The sequence below is a fragment of the Stegodyphus dumicola genome, chromosome 8, assembly GCF_044657685.1.
Source record: "Stegodyphus dumicola isolate Sdum_Otavi_A_Nest chromosome 8, ASM4465768v1".
Taxonomy (NCBI): Eukaryota; Metazoa; Arthropoda; class Arachnida; order Araneae; family Eresidae; genus Stegodyphus; species Stegodyphus dumicola.
Window position 1 is genome coordinate 125049933 of NC_140775.1, and position 16317 is coordinate 125066249.

General features: G+C 32.8%; 1 protein-coding gene across 2 annotated transcripts in view; it reads left to right on the forward strand.

Annotated features, from left to right (window-relative positions):
• LOC118185169 (cubilin-like) overlaps positions 1–16317 on the forward strand; it is a 120185-nt gene that overhangs the window by 9631 nt on the left and 94237 nt on the right. The window lies entirely within an intron of this gene.

Genomic DNA, 16317 nt, shown 5'->3' on the forward strand with positions numbered 1-16317 from the left:
CTAATTTCACAGCCAAACTCACCCGAGCCTTTGAGAACTTACTTGGTGTGTCTCCACGATTCTCCACTCCAGGACACCCCGAGAGTATGGGTGCTGTCGAGCGTTGGAATAGAACCTTAAAAGAGATGATGAACAAAAATATCCAAGAACATGGCAGAAACTGGGATTTGAATCTTCCCTATCTCCTGTTTGCCTACAGAGAAGTGCCACATAGCACCACTGGTTTGTCTCCCTTCCAGATGGTATATGGAAGAATACCACCAGGACCATTATCTTTGCTGAAAGAAATATGGACAGGTGAACGTAGCATTCCAGTTACAGCTTCCCGTTCAATTGAAAATTATCTACAAGACCTTTTAGAAAAATTAAGAAAAGCTCATGACATTGCATCAGCAAATTCCAAAATATCTCAAGAAGAGTACACTTCAAGATACAATTTACGTTCTCAAGAAAAGACTTTCAATGTTGGGGACAAAGTCCTCGTGTTAATGCCATCATCATCACATAAATTGCTCAACACGTGGCAAGGACCAGCTACCGTGATCAAACTTACCAGGCCACACTCTGCCAAAATCGAAATGGAAAACGGAAGTATTAGGGAACTCCATATAAATAAGTTAAGGCCATATATTGCTCGTGTAGATCACGTTGGTATCATTTTTGACCAAGATGAAGAGTTTGGAGATATCCACTATGCACCAGCAGATCTTATGAATAAATCTGCTGATGATATCTGGACCCATTTACAAAATTCGAAAGGTGACTTAAAATATTACCAACGGGAAGGACTATTTAAAGTACTAAAATCTTATGTAGATGTTTTCAGTAGCAAACCTGGTCAAGCCAATGTTGATGGTCATGACATCAAGGTTACAGAAGGATGTAATCCGAAAAGATTGAGGCCCTACCGTGTTCCTGTTTCACTTCAAGAGGAAGTCGATCGTCAAGTTAAAGAACTGTTAGAATGGGATCTTATAGAACCCAGTGACAGTAACTGGGCACATCCTATAGTATGTGTTGCAAAAAAGAATGGCGGCGTTAGACTGTGCATAGACTTCAGGCTTTTAAATAGCTTCACAATTCCGGACGCCTATCCGATGAAGATTGCTAAAGATTTACTATTCGAAATAGGGAAAGCCAAATTCACAACAGTTCTCGATTTAACCAAGGGATATTGGCAAATTCCTATGAAAGAAGAAGCTAAACCCTACACAGCATTTATCACTCATTCCGGCCATTACCAATGGAAAGTTCTCCCTTTCGGTTTGAAAAATGCTGGAAGTACCTTCCAAAAATCGATGGATAAGGTGCTTGCAAACCATAAGAACTACTGCCGTTCATATATTGATGATGTGGCAATATTTTCTGAAACTTGGGATGGCCACCTCTATCACATCGACCAAGTGTTTCAGACACTGAGAAGCGCAGGTCTAACCGCAAATCTAGAAAAGTGTGATTTCGGAAAGAGCCACGTGAAGTTTCTAGGACATGTAATAGGTTCTGGCACTCACTCTCCAGATCCTGAGAAAGTAGAAGTCATCAGAAATCTGTCTAAGCCTACCACTAAAAAAGAAGTCAGGAGTCTTTTAGGGCTAGCAAGCTACTATAGGGATTATATCCCAAATTTTTCTGAGATTGTTTTACCTCTAACAAACCTTACAAAGAAGAGTGTTCCAAATAATATTCCATGGGACTCTGAAAAAGAAGCAGCTTTTAACAAACTTAAAGAAGAGTTGATTAAAATGCCATCTCTGCATACTCCGGACATCAGCAAGCCCTTTCAACTCTATACGGATGCATCTGCTTTCGCAATTGGAGCGTGTTTAGCTCAAAACGACGAACATGGCAAAGAAATGCCCATAGCATTTTTCAGCAAGAAATTAACGCCCTGTCAACAACGATGGTCAACCATCGAACGAGAAGCATTTTGTGTCATCGAAGCCTTGAAAAAATTTGACACATGGATTTTCGGTGCCAAAGTGCAGATTGTGTCTGATCACAATCCCCTCACCTACTTGACCCAAAGCGCCCCTCATGGTGCTAAACTGTCTCGTTGGGCCTTAGCGTTACAACGGTATAACATGACTGTGACATACCGCAAAGGAAGTTCACATGGGAATGCTGATGCTTTGTCAAGGTTAGCTGTTAACTCTTTCTCTCTCAATGAACTCTGAGCAACATTGTCTCTACGGTGACGAATGTGCTTCTTGTGGGGAGACTTGTAAAGATCGTGACTTGTAAAGATCATGACTTGTGAAGATCGTGACTTAAAGAGAACGTGAAATATAAATAATAGGACAAGAACTTGCATTTTACGGTGTGGCAACAAGAAGAGGATTCGAAAGATTTTTATATATATTTTGTTTTAGAGAGTTTAAGATTTTTTAATATTTTAATAGTTGTAAGAGTTTTAACTGCAGTAGTTAACAGTTTAAAATTTTGATAGTTTAGAGCTGCAGTATTTATTTTTTTTTTGGTTCTGTTTTAAAATTTAAATAAAAGTATTTTGTTTATTCTGAAAAATTAGCTTTATTCTTCCTACAAGATTCAATATTCATTATATTGAAATGAGGAAAGGATTTTTACTTTTCGTTTCTTTGGATTTTTAGTTTACTCATATTGCGTTTTTAGTCTGTTCTGCAAAGAAACAAATTATAACATGTATAATTTATTAATGCATCGTGGATTAAAGAGTTTTGATTAATTTAAATTTGTCTTTTTTTTCTCTTTCACAGCTCGCTCTTATAGCAGAAAATAATTTAAGATGAATCACGTTATAAGTCTTGTAAATCGAATCTTATTTTTCTTTATATTAATTTTAGAAAAAATGCTAGTAATATATTGATAAATGCAAGAGAGACTTCCACAAAATAAATTCTGGTTAGTAATTAGATATAATTTAAAATTTTCAAATTATAACTTATGTAAACTAATCCTCACTATTAGTTAGATTGGTTTAAAAATACCAGATAATAATATTGAATATGACTTTTAGTGCCTGCAATGCGAGATTGACTGCGACTGATACGTTTTTATAACTGTTTTGCTAATTAAGAAAATACTCGAAAGCTTTGTATAATAGGCTTAATTTGATGAGTACGAGAACCTGGTTATCAGACTCGAAACGGAATTATTGGACTCAAAAGAATACAAGATTAGACAGCCAACTAATTTAACTCATTATGCTTCATTAATTAAATTTGTAGTTATCATTACGGCGTTTCGCATTATCTTGCATTCGTATTATCTTTATTCAGATTGTAGAAGAAGATGTTATTTTATTACAATATTTAGTTGTAACTGAGATTTATAATTTATTGAATAGGTATGTTTGTCGTTATCGCTGAAAAAAACCTTTTGCTGCTCTTAGAGCTGTAGCCTACAGTAGGTCTAGTTGCTTTTGGCTTGAAACAAACTTTTGGCTGCAATTCGGTATTTTTTTTTTTTTTTTTCGTGAGAGGCCTTAATTTGATTTTTATCAGAGGAAATACTTTCAAATCTTTGGAATGGCTGTATGTACTCATAAAAAATTTCACTATTTACAGCATTCCTTCGTTATAACTTGAGTCATATGACAAAATAGACACTGGATTATCTAGATAGGCGCGTTATGATGGATTTCCTGATGAAATATTCAAAATTTGAAAACAAGAAAAAACGATAGTTCAATAACTTGAACTTTGAAAACCCTTTCCATACAGGTGAGGCAGTAATTCATGCAGCCAACAGATGTAACAAATTATAAAGTTTGAAATGTAACACATAATATACAGAACACAAATCAACTATACTGCTCATCAAAATTAAAAAATATTTATATAAATAAAGCTTAATTGTCACTTATTGAAAAATTACTAAATACAATTTATGCAAAACCATTATTTCACATAAATTATTATGTTTGCTAGTTGATTAATCCTTAACTAGTCAATTTAAAGTCAAGTTTGTGAAAATAAAGAAAATGGTAGAAAAGTGAACTCTGTTGTTTTATAGCAATCAATGTTTACTTTGGTAGATGGTCACCACTGACAATCTGTGTCTTCACGTTTTAATTCATCAAACTGATATTCACGTCTTTTGAAATACATACCACTTTTCTGAAAGCGCACTTTTCAAATCTGTGAGTGTCTTCAGAAGCATTTAGCATGCTGCCAGTCGGCGACCTGAAGCATCTCACACAAGCTCAATCGGGTTCAAGGCCTGGCGAGTAAGCTGATCAGTCCATGTGATGTTTTCTATTTCCAAGTATTCTAGTACCAGAGATGCTTCATGCGAACAAGCATTGTCATTGATTAGAACTAAATCGGAGGCAAAAGCATTCTTAAGTAATAGTGCATGGAATTTCAAGACCTCGTGGTTGAAGTTTCCTCAAAGATACGCTTCTCAGTGCTGCCATTTTTGATGATTCTACCTTCAAAAATAGATTCATGGTTAAAACCATCTCCATGATTCTATCCTCAAACCATATTTGGAATTTATTGGCTCCACTGAACAAGATTTGAAACGTGATGACGACCCCTTTTTAAACGGGCTCCTTTAGAAGATGGAGTGAGTAGAATAATTGAATAAAAACAGTTAATATTCTCACAAAACCTCAACATCATGATGTTTCCATGCTGTACAGGGAAACGGCTGATCTAATTTCTTACGTCAGCCTGCGGATCTAAAAGTAACTTTATTGTTGTCACTTTATAGTTTTTTTTTTTTTTTTTTTTTTTTTTTTAATATTATGACAGAAAATGGTGTCGGATGTAGCTGTTATTCTTGGCCATCCTTGCCCAGACTTCTAACTAACTGATTCGCTGCTTAATAAGCGGTTCCACTTTCTTGATGGGCCACATTGAGGGATATTCAGGTCTTGAGGGATCTCCATTTGTATTTGCCTCCTTTTGAATGTACCAATTAACTGCCTTTATTGTCTTTCCCTTAAATGATGCCTTTGCATCAAATAAATACTGATCATTCTCAGAAATCAATTCCAAAATTATCCAACTGCGCAGCATGTCAGTTGTATAATTTGCATATTTCACTTGCTAACCTAGGCGCAGAAATGCTTATTAGCAAATAATTAATAGAAATAACTACACCATTAATTATTGGTTGAAATGTTTAATCATGGAATATAATTTTTCAGATTATTCTTCACTTTTGAGGAATATCTCTATGTGTATACCATGTATATATACATGGTCTCATACCATGTATATATTTCTATACGTACCTTTGCCTAATTATTATGTATATAATACGTAACATTTATTTTTCTTCTAAATAGTTTAAAAATTTTCAGCTGTTGTATGGACTTCTTATTACATTGAAAGTAAAGTCAGGAAAATTAAATTTTTTAAAACGGATGATCACATGATTTTAATGAATGTGATTTCGATATCATATTATTCATAGTAAGATGATTTGATATTTAAAGGATTACAGCGTGATTGCCAGAAGTGTGCGAAACTGTGTTATTTACATATGGCATCAGCAACGCTCAAGTAATACCAGGCTGTAAGTAAAAAACAAACCAAGAATAAAGTAACGAAAAAAACAATAAGAAAAACAGTAAGATGTAATTGCGGGAAACACAAAAGGATGGGTACTGGAAACCGACGAATTATTTTCAGCCCTGTGACATTCCATGTTAGCATTTAGGTTTAAGTACTATTAATCTTTCGATAATTAACAATACTTTGTATCATTTTTCAAAGAAATCACAGTGCTTCTTGGAAATTCGTATTTTGTTACTCGGTGGAACAAAGATCATGAATAAATTATTTGCCTTACGAACGGAAAATTTCCTGTTTTAATATTTATAAATATGTGTATTGTAGTTATGCATATTTTTCAAATGTATTCTCATAGAAAAAAAGAACATGAAGTCACAATTAAATTTAAAACAAAGGCATTGTAAGCGGCCACGAGGGTCTAAACTGTTTAGCATTTAAATGGCACTTTTTCCAAGTTTTATTACTAACGTTTTTAAAGAAAATTTCAACAAACTTGCCAAAGGATAAAATTGACAACATTTATTACTATAACATCGCAACTTGCTATCATAAAATATCGTTTGCGTCGACAGAATTTCTATGCAGTTAATCTTTTGCTCTAATCCAGCGATCATCTGCTGTCACGGATTCGAAGGCTTAGTGAAGAAAAATAATAAAATTTAAAATATAAAAACTGAGTAGTGACAGAAACATATCTACCATTTTTCATTACAGATCGGCTCACTGAAATCACTCAAAGGTTATTTTGTATTGTTTACCTTTTTTAACGTGGGAGTGACAGTTTTGAATATTACCTTGACAAAAAAAGTCTTTTGATGAAGATAATGGTGAAATTATCGTAACTGTCTTTGTCAGCATCCTAATCATCAAGTGACATCTTGCTATGAGCAAAAAAAAAAATTGTCAATGTCACGCTGAATGCTCACGGCGTGGGTGTACATGTTAGGTCGCTAAGAACTGAAATTATTAAAAAAAACTCCACAAATTAGGGAGGAAAAACAAAATCTCTTGTTAATAATTGTTTTAATTTCAAACATCTAGCTTATGATTAAAATATTTGTTTTGTTGATTGAAAGCTCATTTACGAATCAGCAATAAAAAGCAAAATGTACTGAAAACATATATATGGAAATATATGGCATGGCTCATATTCAGAGTAGAATAAGTATTAAATATTTACTAATATCTTGAATCATTTAAACAATTTGTTTATTACTGCAAACGTGCGTGGGCTATATCATATGGAAGGTCTGTTTTCCTGAAATTAAAAGTGCATTAATGATAGTTGCTCTTAAGGAAGAATAAAATAGATAAGGATGCTCACGTGGTTTGTTAGCATCTTCATGTGTAATGTTTACATGATTCTCTGAAATTAATTCTTGTTTATGGTACACATAAAAAAGCAGTAACTATGTTGTTAGTTTCTTTGCTAATTTGGATCTACAAAAAACTATCAAAAACCCAGTGATTTAGCTCATTTGAAGATTGTACATAAAAAAAGAAACTTTTTTTTAAAAAATTATTTACATTTTAGTTGGAAATTTTCGTAACGGTGAAAAATTTTCCGTGACAGGAGAAGAATTCTACTTTGCCTGCAGACTTAAATATCGTGTGGACAGATGATGATGCCAACCTTTTCACTATATATAATTTCAATCCGTACGCAGAAAATCTGTAATTTTAGGATATTAACGGTATAAATGTGCCCTAGTTTAGACTAAATATTCAGGTTACACAGTTCTTTATTTTCAGTATTATTATTTATTCTGTCAATGGCTAATTTGCTTCCTGTTTTCAGAGTTACGATTATCCTTATGTGTCACCAACCTTTTGTTTAATAAATAGCGGTGCTATACATATAAATGCATTATACTATTGTTGTAATGTAAACTGTTGATGTATACTATTTTGCATTATTAATTACGATAATACCTATGGAGGTTTTATAATGTACTGCTATAGAATCTTATATAGGCGAATTATGTTCGCATATCTTTAGCATGATGCACATAACAAACGCAACTCAGTAATGTTAAACAATGTAATAGTACTTTTTAAGCTGTATTATATTTTGAAAACCTATCACAAGAGGAAAACCTCGTAGTCACGTTATAGAAGGGAAAAACAACCATACGTCCAGCCCATTCGCCTAAGATTACCAATAATCAGTGGTCTTAACCACTCAACCACTGGTGGGGCTCAGAAATTTAATCATATTCAATATTTTGTATTTATTATGTAAGACGCGTTGTAATGTGCAATGTATCGACCACGCACACTGAAAATTTATTCAACAAAAACGTGCCATTCAGTAACCTCTATGTCATTAAAAAATGAAGAATATGTATGTATGTTAAAGTAGCTCTATGGGAAGACCGGTGGCACCTATATCCACAAAATTTTGAACACATATTAGTCCTATCTCCGAAAATGTGCACCTCCCTATTTGAAATTTTAATTAAAAAAATCTAAATTTATTTTATGTTTTGGGTGGAGTTAATAAATTTTTGATTAAAAAACTTGATGAATCCAGTTTGCTATGAAATACTTTTTTCCTTCCACGCGTTTGCTGTTCGGCAAAACGTAAAATATTTACTTTACCGTTCAAATTTAATTTGCCCGTTATTAATTAAAAAATAAGTTATTATTTAAAACAACAAACGCCGCTTTTTGTAATATTTAAAAAAATAATAATATACGTTAATGATTTAGGCAGTATTTAATTCATGATGTACCCAATTAATTTTTATGAATATTTGCAGTTCTTTTTTTAAATTTTTATAAAAGATTTTTTAATGCCATGTGTTATGTAATTAATACAGAATTCGTTTTTAAATTTTTATGGTTCATACATAAAAAAAATCCTTCTTTTAGGTATTAGAGTGTAACCTGAATACTTTATATGTCTTCCCTAGCTGGAACCGTGATAGTAGTTCGTAAGGAATTTCCTCAGTATTCATTACGTTTAGTATGTCCATTCTATTCTACGACTTACAATATTATAGCTAAGCTTCTTTCTTGATCTTTTCCGATGTTCTTCGAGAAAGATTTCCCAGGCTTTGTTGGATAAGCAGAGAGAAAAAATAATAAAAACCTAAAGCAAAGAAATGAAATCGTCCATAATTCATTCTCTATATTTGATTGTTAAACAATGAGAGGCTTTCATGCAAAGTAAAATGCTTTAAAAGAAGTCATATTAAAGAAATCCTATAGTGAGCTGCAGCTTATTGTACAATTTTTTAATGAATTTAAAGCTTAGAATTATTGTAATGGTAAGATGATTAAATTATTATAACCAAAAAAAGAAATAATTTTGATTTATTATTAAAATCAGAATTTATTTTTTACGAAATTGCTCTAGCTCGACTAATCATCATACATTTTTGTTGCAATTTTTGATGTTAATAAAATGAATTATATTTGCTGAGAATCAGAGCTACAAAAGAATTTGGACAGATAATGTCATGAAATTTCTTGTAATCATCTCTCCTAAAAATGACTAGTATTTCTGAGAAATAAACTTAAAATGTTGTGTCTAGCTGATAGTCATATTCTCTGTAATGACCATCTTCACACAAGATCAAACTCATTTGGTTGTTATTGCAAAGTTTCCCAAAAACCAGTCTCTCCGCCCTTCCTTTCATTTGCGAAAATTGCTTTTTTTTTTTCTTTTTGTCCCAGACTGATTTTAGGAAATTCTGGTCGCTTTAATGCAGAAGGCTCTTTTTTCAAGCTCTTACTTTAGTTTCATTTTTCTCTTTTTCATGAAATTCATTTTTTCTTTTCTTCTTTGATATTTTTCGATCACTCAGTTGTTCACAATACTTTGAGTCCAGATTTTGGACTCGGCTGCACTGCAGGTCTTTCCGGCTTGATTGATAAAGTTGCTTTACCAGTCTTCATATAACTAAAATATACTGTAGGGAAATAATATGATGTGATTCGTTTCCACGCTTTGACTATTATTCAAGCTGCATTAAGGAAATTATTTATCGTTTGCCCGCCCAAATCTGTGCTATCTACGATTTTCAAAACTGCACGATTATTATAATTGATTACTCATTTCAAAATACTATAATTGTATTTTGAAATTAATAATTGACTACTCATTTCATTTAAAATGATTGCACATACTTTATAATATATTATAGTTTATACTTCATGAATGAAAAGAACTAGAAACTCTGCAAGTTTTGCTCATAAATTACAAATGTTGCTTGGGTATAACATAGTACAGCCAAACGATAAATAAACCCAGCTTGTTGCACTACCCTATCAGGAATCGGTACAGCAGCACCTATGCATTCCTTGAGCATTGAAAGTACCGCTGGGAGAAGAGATGTGTTAAAAAATATAGTCTTTAACGTATCATGAACGAAAGAAGTAATACGGCTTAAGTTCTGAAGACATGGAAAGTCGTGGTGCAAAAGATATGAGCTGAACGTGTTTGCCATTTGCATAAGACATGGATTTAACTTGACTATTGTTTGGATAATATCCTTTATATGTATTTAAACGATGTTTGATCTTAATCCACATTCAATATCGACTATCATTAGAATAAAGTTGAGGACTAAATTTGAGCACTTTTCGTATGTAGCCAAACAGTAATAAGTTCAATTTAGTAGCATAACTCCCCACGTCTCCTAATCTAACGCCATATGATCTCGTCATTTGGGGTGCATAAAAAGTTGTATTTTTGTACCCCAATGCTAGCAACATTAGTAGAGATGAAGAAAAGCATCAGCGCTATTGTAGTGAATATTGATAAGAAAATGCTACAAAATGTATGCACCAAGCTTAAATACTTGTAATGTAAAATAAGTGCTAATCAGTAGTAGTATATTTTATTAATACGATTATGCTATATATGCTATAATGTATACTGAAAACTTAAGTGCATGTTACAATGTATTATGCGCGAAAAGGGATTATTCATATAGTCAAAACAAATCATCATATGGTTCATACCGCGGCGGGGACCTTTTCTAGCGTTGTCCTGTCTTGTTTTGTAATAAACAGTGTAAGATAGCACTTGTTATGGCACATGATCTCATTTCTTGTTTGTGTATATATATAAATCCCTTAAGGCAAAACTTTTAAGCTAAACTTTATGAACTTAAGTAGTTAGGGGTGGTACCTGGTGAATATAGATGTTATGGATTTTTTCACCGCTTTGTTGTTAATTTTTCATCTGTCGTTTTAAACAGTTTTTGATCAATTCGCTGTATTTATTTAATTCATTGAAAATATTCATTAATTCCCAAACTTATAAATTGTTTTCTTATAATAAAGATGTAGAGTCATTAGGTTAATTGGAATCGGAAAAGGTGAAAAATATGGAACCTCCTTCGCCGGGAATCGAACCACGGACCTCTGGAATACCGGCCCAGCGTGCAGAACCACTACACCACGTAGGACGTTAAGAAAGTGGGAGAAATACCTTATGTACTCCCCTTTTTAAAGGGCGACTAGGGTTTTAGGGGACCTAGTCGCCAAATCCTGGGTGTGGAGAATCATCTTACACAACCCTTTTAGTTCGGGCGCCACTGTAGAGTCATTAGGTTAATTGGAATCAGAAAAGACGAAAAATATGCAACCTCCTTCGCCGGGATTCGAACCACGGACCTCTGGAATACCGGCTCAGCGTGCAGAACCACTACACCACGAAGGACGCTAGGAAAGTAGGAGGAATACCTTGTAAAGGTAATAAATATTTAGGATTTATATCAAGTTCTCTTTCTGCGCAAGAAATCATTCTACGAAAATAATCTAGAAACTTAAGATCAAGAGAAGCCTGTCATGTGCAGATAGGAGAACATTTAATGCCCTTATAAACTTAAACGAACTAAAGATAGCACTGAATTACCTAAAACTACCATTGTCCCCAGGCGGCGAGGACAGTATTTTCACTGAATTTCTTATGCACTTAGGTCTTAGAGCCTATGAAACTATTTTGATTCCTGTTGATATTATCTAAACTTCAGGAACTCTTCCTTTTCAATGGTGCAAATCTACGATTATTCCAATCAACAAAAAGGATAAAGACCCAAGTCTTGTACCAAATTATAGACCAATTTCCTTAACTAGCGCTTTGTATTAGACCATGGAAATAATAATTTTAAGAAGATTAAATTTTTATCTAGAAACAAATAAGATTTTTGAGGAAGAACAAGCCGCCTATAGAAGGTTCATATCCACTAGTCAACATGGGGCATTATTAAGCAAGTCAGTTAAGTATGTTAGGGACAAAAGAATAGTTTTCCTCTGTTTTTGTTGATTTTAAGTCAGCTTATAAGCCATGATAAAAAGTGATAAAATATTTTATGATATGGTAGAGACATTAGGTTATTTTGAGGCCGGAGAGATGAAAAACTAGCAACGCCTTCGCCGGGAATCGAACCACGAACCTCTGGAATACCGGCTCAGCGTGCAGAACCACTACACCACGAAGGCACGCTAGGAAAGCGGGAGAAGTACCTTATATACTTCGCTTTTTAAAGGGCGACTGGGATTTTTAGGGGGCTCAATCGCCAAATCCTGGGTGCAGAGAGTCATCATTCACAACCCTTTTAGTTCGGGCGCCACTGTTGAGATATTAGGATTTTTTCGGAAGCAGGAAAGATGAAAAATATGCAAACGCCTTCGCCGTAAATCGAACCACGGACCTCTGGAATACCCGCCCAATGTGCAGAACCACTAAACCACGAAGGCATGCTAAGAAGGCGAGAGAAATACCTTACAATATAATAAATAAAACAGTTAACTTTATGTGTGTTAAAATGCACAGATATAACGCGAAGCCACGCTGAGATTCCCCTCTCCACATTTCAGATGATTTTGATCATCCTTCAAAGTGACTGCTTTAGATAGGTAATATCGAGTACAAGTATTTGTTTACGCTCTGAAAAATACTAGTTATTTTTAGAGGGGTGTCGCCTTAGAAATATGGTCACCACAAAAAATTTCACCGTAATTAATTTTAATGGATACTTACATGTCAACGCAACTACACTTAGTAGAAGTCACCAAATTTTCAGAAAGTACCAAACTCTGGCCGCAAAGTCCTTCAGTTAAGTAAATGCTGGCCTTTTCATATGCGTTCTTTTTTGTTGTATTCCAAGTTCCAACGATTGTTTTAAGCAAATCGAGATATTTTCCCCCCTTCAACTTGATTCTAAAATATGAGCTCCTGGAATACGGCAGCAATAGAAGACACTGCGGTAAAATTTCTGCGGGAATACAGAATTTTGCTGAAACTTTTCTAAAGAGAATAACGAGGAAATTCCTTTCCTAGATGAGCCGCTGTTGCTGAGGGTTGCACGAAACCGATTCTCCGCAATTCTGGGATGTTTTTTTAAGCTAAAACAGATATCTGTTTATTTAGGGAGAAGGACAGCGCAAAATATTACAGAAAAATTTAAGAAGAATCTAAGTGTTATGTTTTTTTTTTCAATGTATCAAGTAATCCTTATTTAATAATTCAAATTTGTATTTTAAATTGCTAAGCTATATTTTCTTTTGATCTGATAATGTTTACCGATTTACGATAAATATCGATAGTTTGGAAAACTTTCTAAAAACACTGCTCAAAATCATATAGCAAATATCCTATAATATATACTCCGCTTTTTACAAAGCGGTAGGCAAATTAAAATGCCGACATTTGCTTTTTTATTGCATACATGGTATGAGTGATGGATAGGCAAAATATGGAAAACTTGCACGCAAATTAAATTGTGAAATAATAAAAATTAATAAATAAAATCAGAGAATAAAATTTAAGCGGGTGTATTATTAAAACATTTGGACAAAAGTAATCACACATGGTCTCCTCTATCTCCTTGAATTTCCTTTCTTTAAAGAGATTAGTTCCGTAATAAGGACAATAATAATTCGATTATAATTCAGACAGCAAATAGCCATTAAAATTAAGATAAGACTATTTAAGTCCTTTCACGAATCTGAAACATGAATGGAAGAAGGCAAAAGAGGTTTTAGTTTAGTGACCCTGAATTATAGCACATGCATCACGGGTATTTCCGCCATCTTGATGAATTACGAAATCTGTGGGAATCCACGCGCAAACTTTTGAGAGGAATGACCAATCGCTCATTTGCCTGTGGGGTAGTAATTTTTTTCTTTAAATGTGTTCATTCTGTCATAAGATGTTATCTACCAATGACGGCGAAGTAATTTTCTTCTTAAAAGAGTAATAAAGAACCATTTTGGCATGGAATATTGCCACTCAATTTGTCTTCCTTTTGTTCTGTAATATTAAAATATATTTTCTAACAAAATTTCTCCTAACTGAAAAAAAGGTTAATGTAATTTATTTTTGTTTCCTTTATTATTCATTTGTGTTTCATCTTTTTGTTTTAATTATTCATTTGTGTGTTATATATTTATCATTGTTGCTTCAAATATGTTACACTGTATACTTATCGTTTTCGAGACTAGATATAAAAATCAGTTAAAGATAAAGACTAAAAGATAAAGTCATAATTTATAAGCTAAAAGTCATAAAGATAGTGAATAAGGCACGATTATGGTCACTAATATTTAGCGGCTGCAGTGATGGGTTAAATGTTATTTAAAATCGTTGCTTTTGAGTGGCTCTGCAGAAATAATTTGTTCTGGTGTACGGCGATTAAACATTGTTGTAAAAACATACCAATATTAAAATTTAGCGAAACGCTTCCAAGTTATCAAAAGAAGTTTTTCTATATATATCGCGTCTCATATATATTGATAAATTATTATAAAATTATTTATTAAATAGAAACTAAGAGTACTTTTATTTCTTAATGCAAGTGTTTAGTTTACCGTAGCAAAAGAAGCAACATAGAAGAACTATTAACAAGTTATATTATTCTTTAACACCAGTTCCATATTAGCAAATAAATAATCTCCTTAGTAATGGAAACCATAGATATTTTTTGTGTTCGAAAAAATTTTGTAAAAATAATCTTAAGATTATATTTTTGACATTATAATTATACATAGCATTCATCTGAATCCCAGAATATTTTATTACCCTCCTCTAAAATGCCTGTTTGATTTAAATAGCTACTGCACACTTTACATTCTGAACCTAATATTTAAAAGTATGATAATTAAGATAGTTTATCAGTTCAGTTATCTCTTAAATCTTTAGCTGAAAGCAAAAATATTTACCCAATTTTGTGTTAAACTGTAGCATTCAAATTATTTATCTTATTAAAGTCTTTAATATCAAGCTTATATATATGTAAGATTATGTTACAGGCAAGTCAATGTTTTAATGTAAATCATTTTAAAATTTAGGTTTAAAGTTTGTCTAACTAAATAATGCGATTTGACATTGGAGCAATGCAATATTTTTCACTTGATGCTACCCGAGATATAAGTCGCACGCACTTTCGAAGGAATACAAAAGGGCTTATTAACAAACATATTTGTTACATATTGTGGTAATACTATACGTTTATACGATGTATGGAATACTCAGCTGCACAATGGTTTATTGCGTTTTCTGTATAATGAAACGGCATTGTGCACTGGAAAAGTTTTAGTACACTGTAGAAATCAAATTTCTGTCAGATGACCAAATGTTATTATTGTTAAAACATAATGAATTACCATGATAACTGAAATTATTATTCGAATGAAAATTTTATTTCATTCAATAGTAAATTACTAAAAAAATGCCGCATAAAAATTTGCATGATTTATACTGTAACTAAAACATCTCAGTGGTTGCACTTTTGCTAGATAGATAATGCCGGTATCTATTTCAGAGAAACTGCAGTTAATATAACATTTTAATTTCTGTATTATTTATGAAAATTGTCATGTTGCATTTCTAGATTTGTATATTATAAAATGTGCCGGTCTGTGAAAGCATAAATAAGACTTTCTATTTTGTAAACTTTTCTAAAAATATATGCTGGATAATGTTTGCTAGCTTAAGTGCACTTTCCACTGGTTTTAAAAAAGAATACGATTTACTCTTGGTTGTGACAAAATACCATTATCACCCCTTTTGCTTGCGCTACATTGGTCAGACAATGTGATGGCTGAAAGCTGAGACAAAAGACAGCCCATGAGTACATGCATAGTGTAAGAATTGAAGAATAGTAAGGACGAATCTATAGCGAATTTTCTAACAAGTGAAGTTTTAAGTTGTTATTATCTTTTCCGTAAAGTCGTATTGTTATTTATGACTATAATTATGACGAATGTTTTTTAGCAGTTGCAGTTTTGACTTGTTATCTTGTCCGGAGAGTCATATTGTAATTTATAACTATAATATAACTATAGATGTCAAATTATGTAGCAATTGCAATTCTGATTTGTTATCGTTTCCGCAGATTTATATTGTTATTTATGACTTTAATATGACTTTAATATATATTTATGCCCGTAGAGTCATAGTCTTCTTTATAGCTATAATATGACTATAACTATGACGATTTTTCTAATAATTGCAGTTTGAACTTATTATCTAGAGTCATATTGTTTTGATAACTTCCTGAAGTCTTACGAACTTGGTACAGCAGAAGAATCGTCTGATACACTAAGATTTTGCTAGTTTGAGAAAACAAATGTTTTGTATTATTTCCCTAAATTTTTCTTCTTGAAATTCTTATGAATTCACTTCCAAAATTTATAAAATAATTGTAAAATCGTTCTTTTAGTCATAAGCGCATAACTGCATCTCAGACACTAACTTAAACCCACTCTTTTTCTTTATTTAGTTTTCACTTTACTTGATACAGCGTAAGGTCAGTGTTTCCTGCAAGGATATGATCGAAAAGTCGACTTTCAGCTT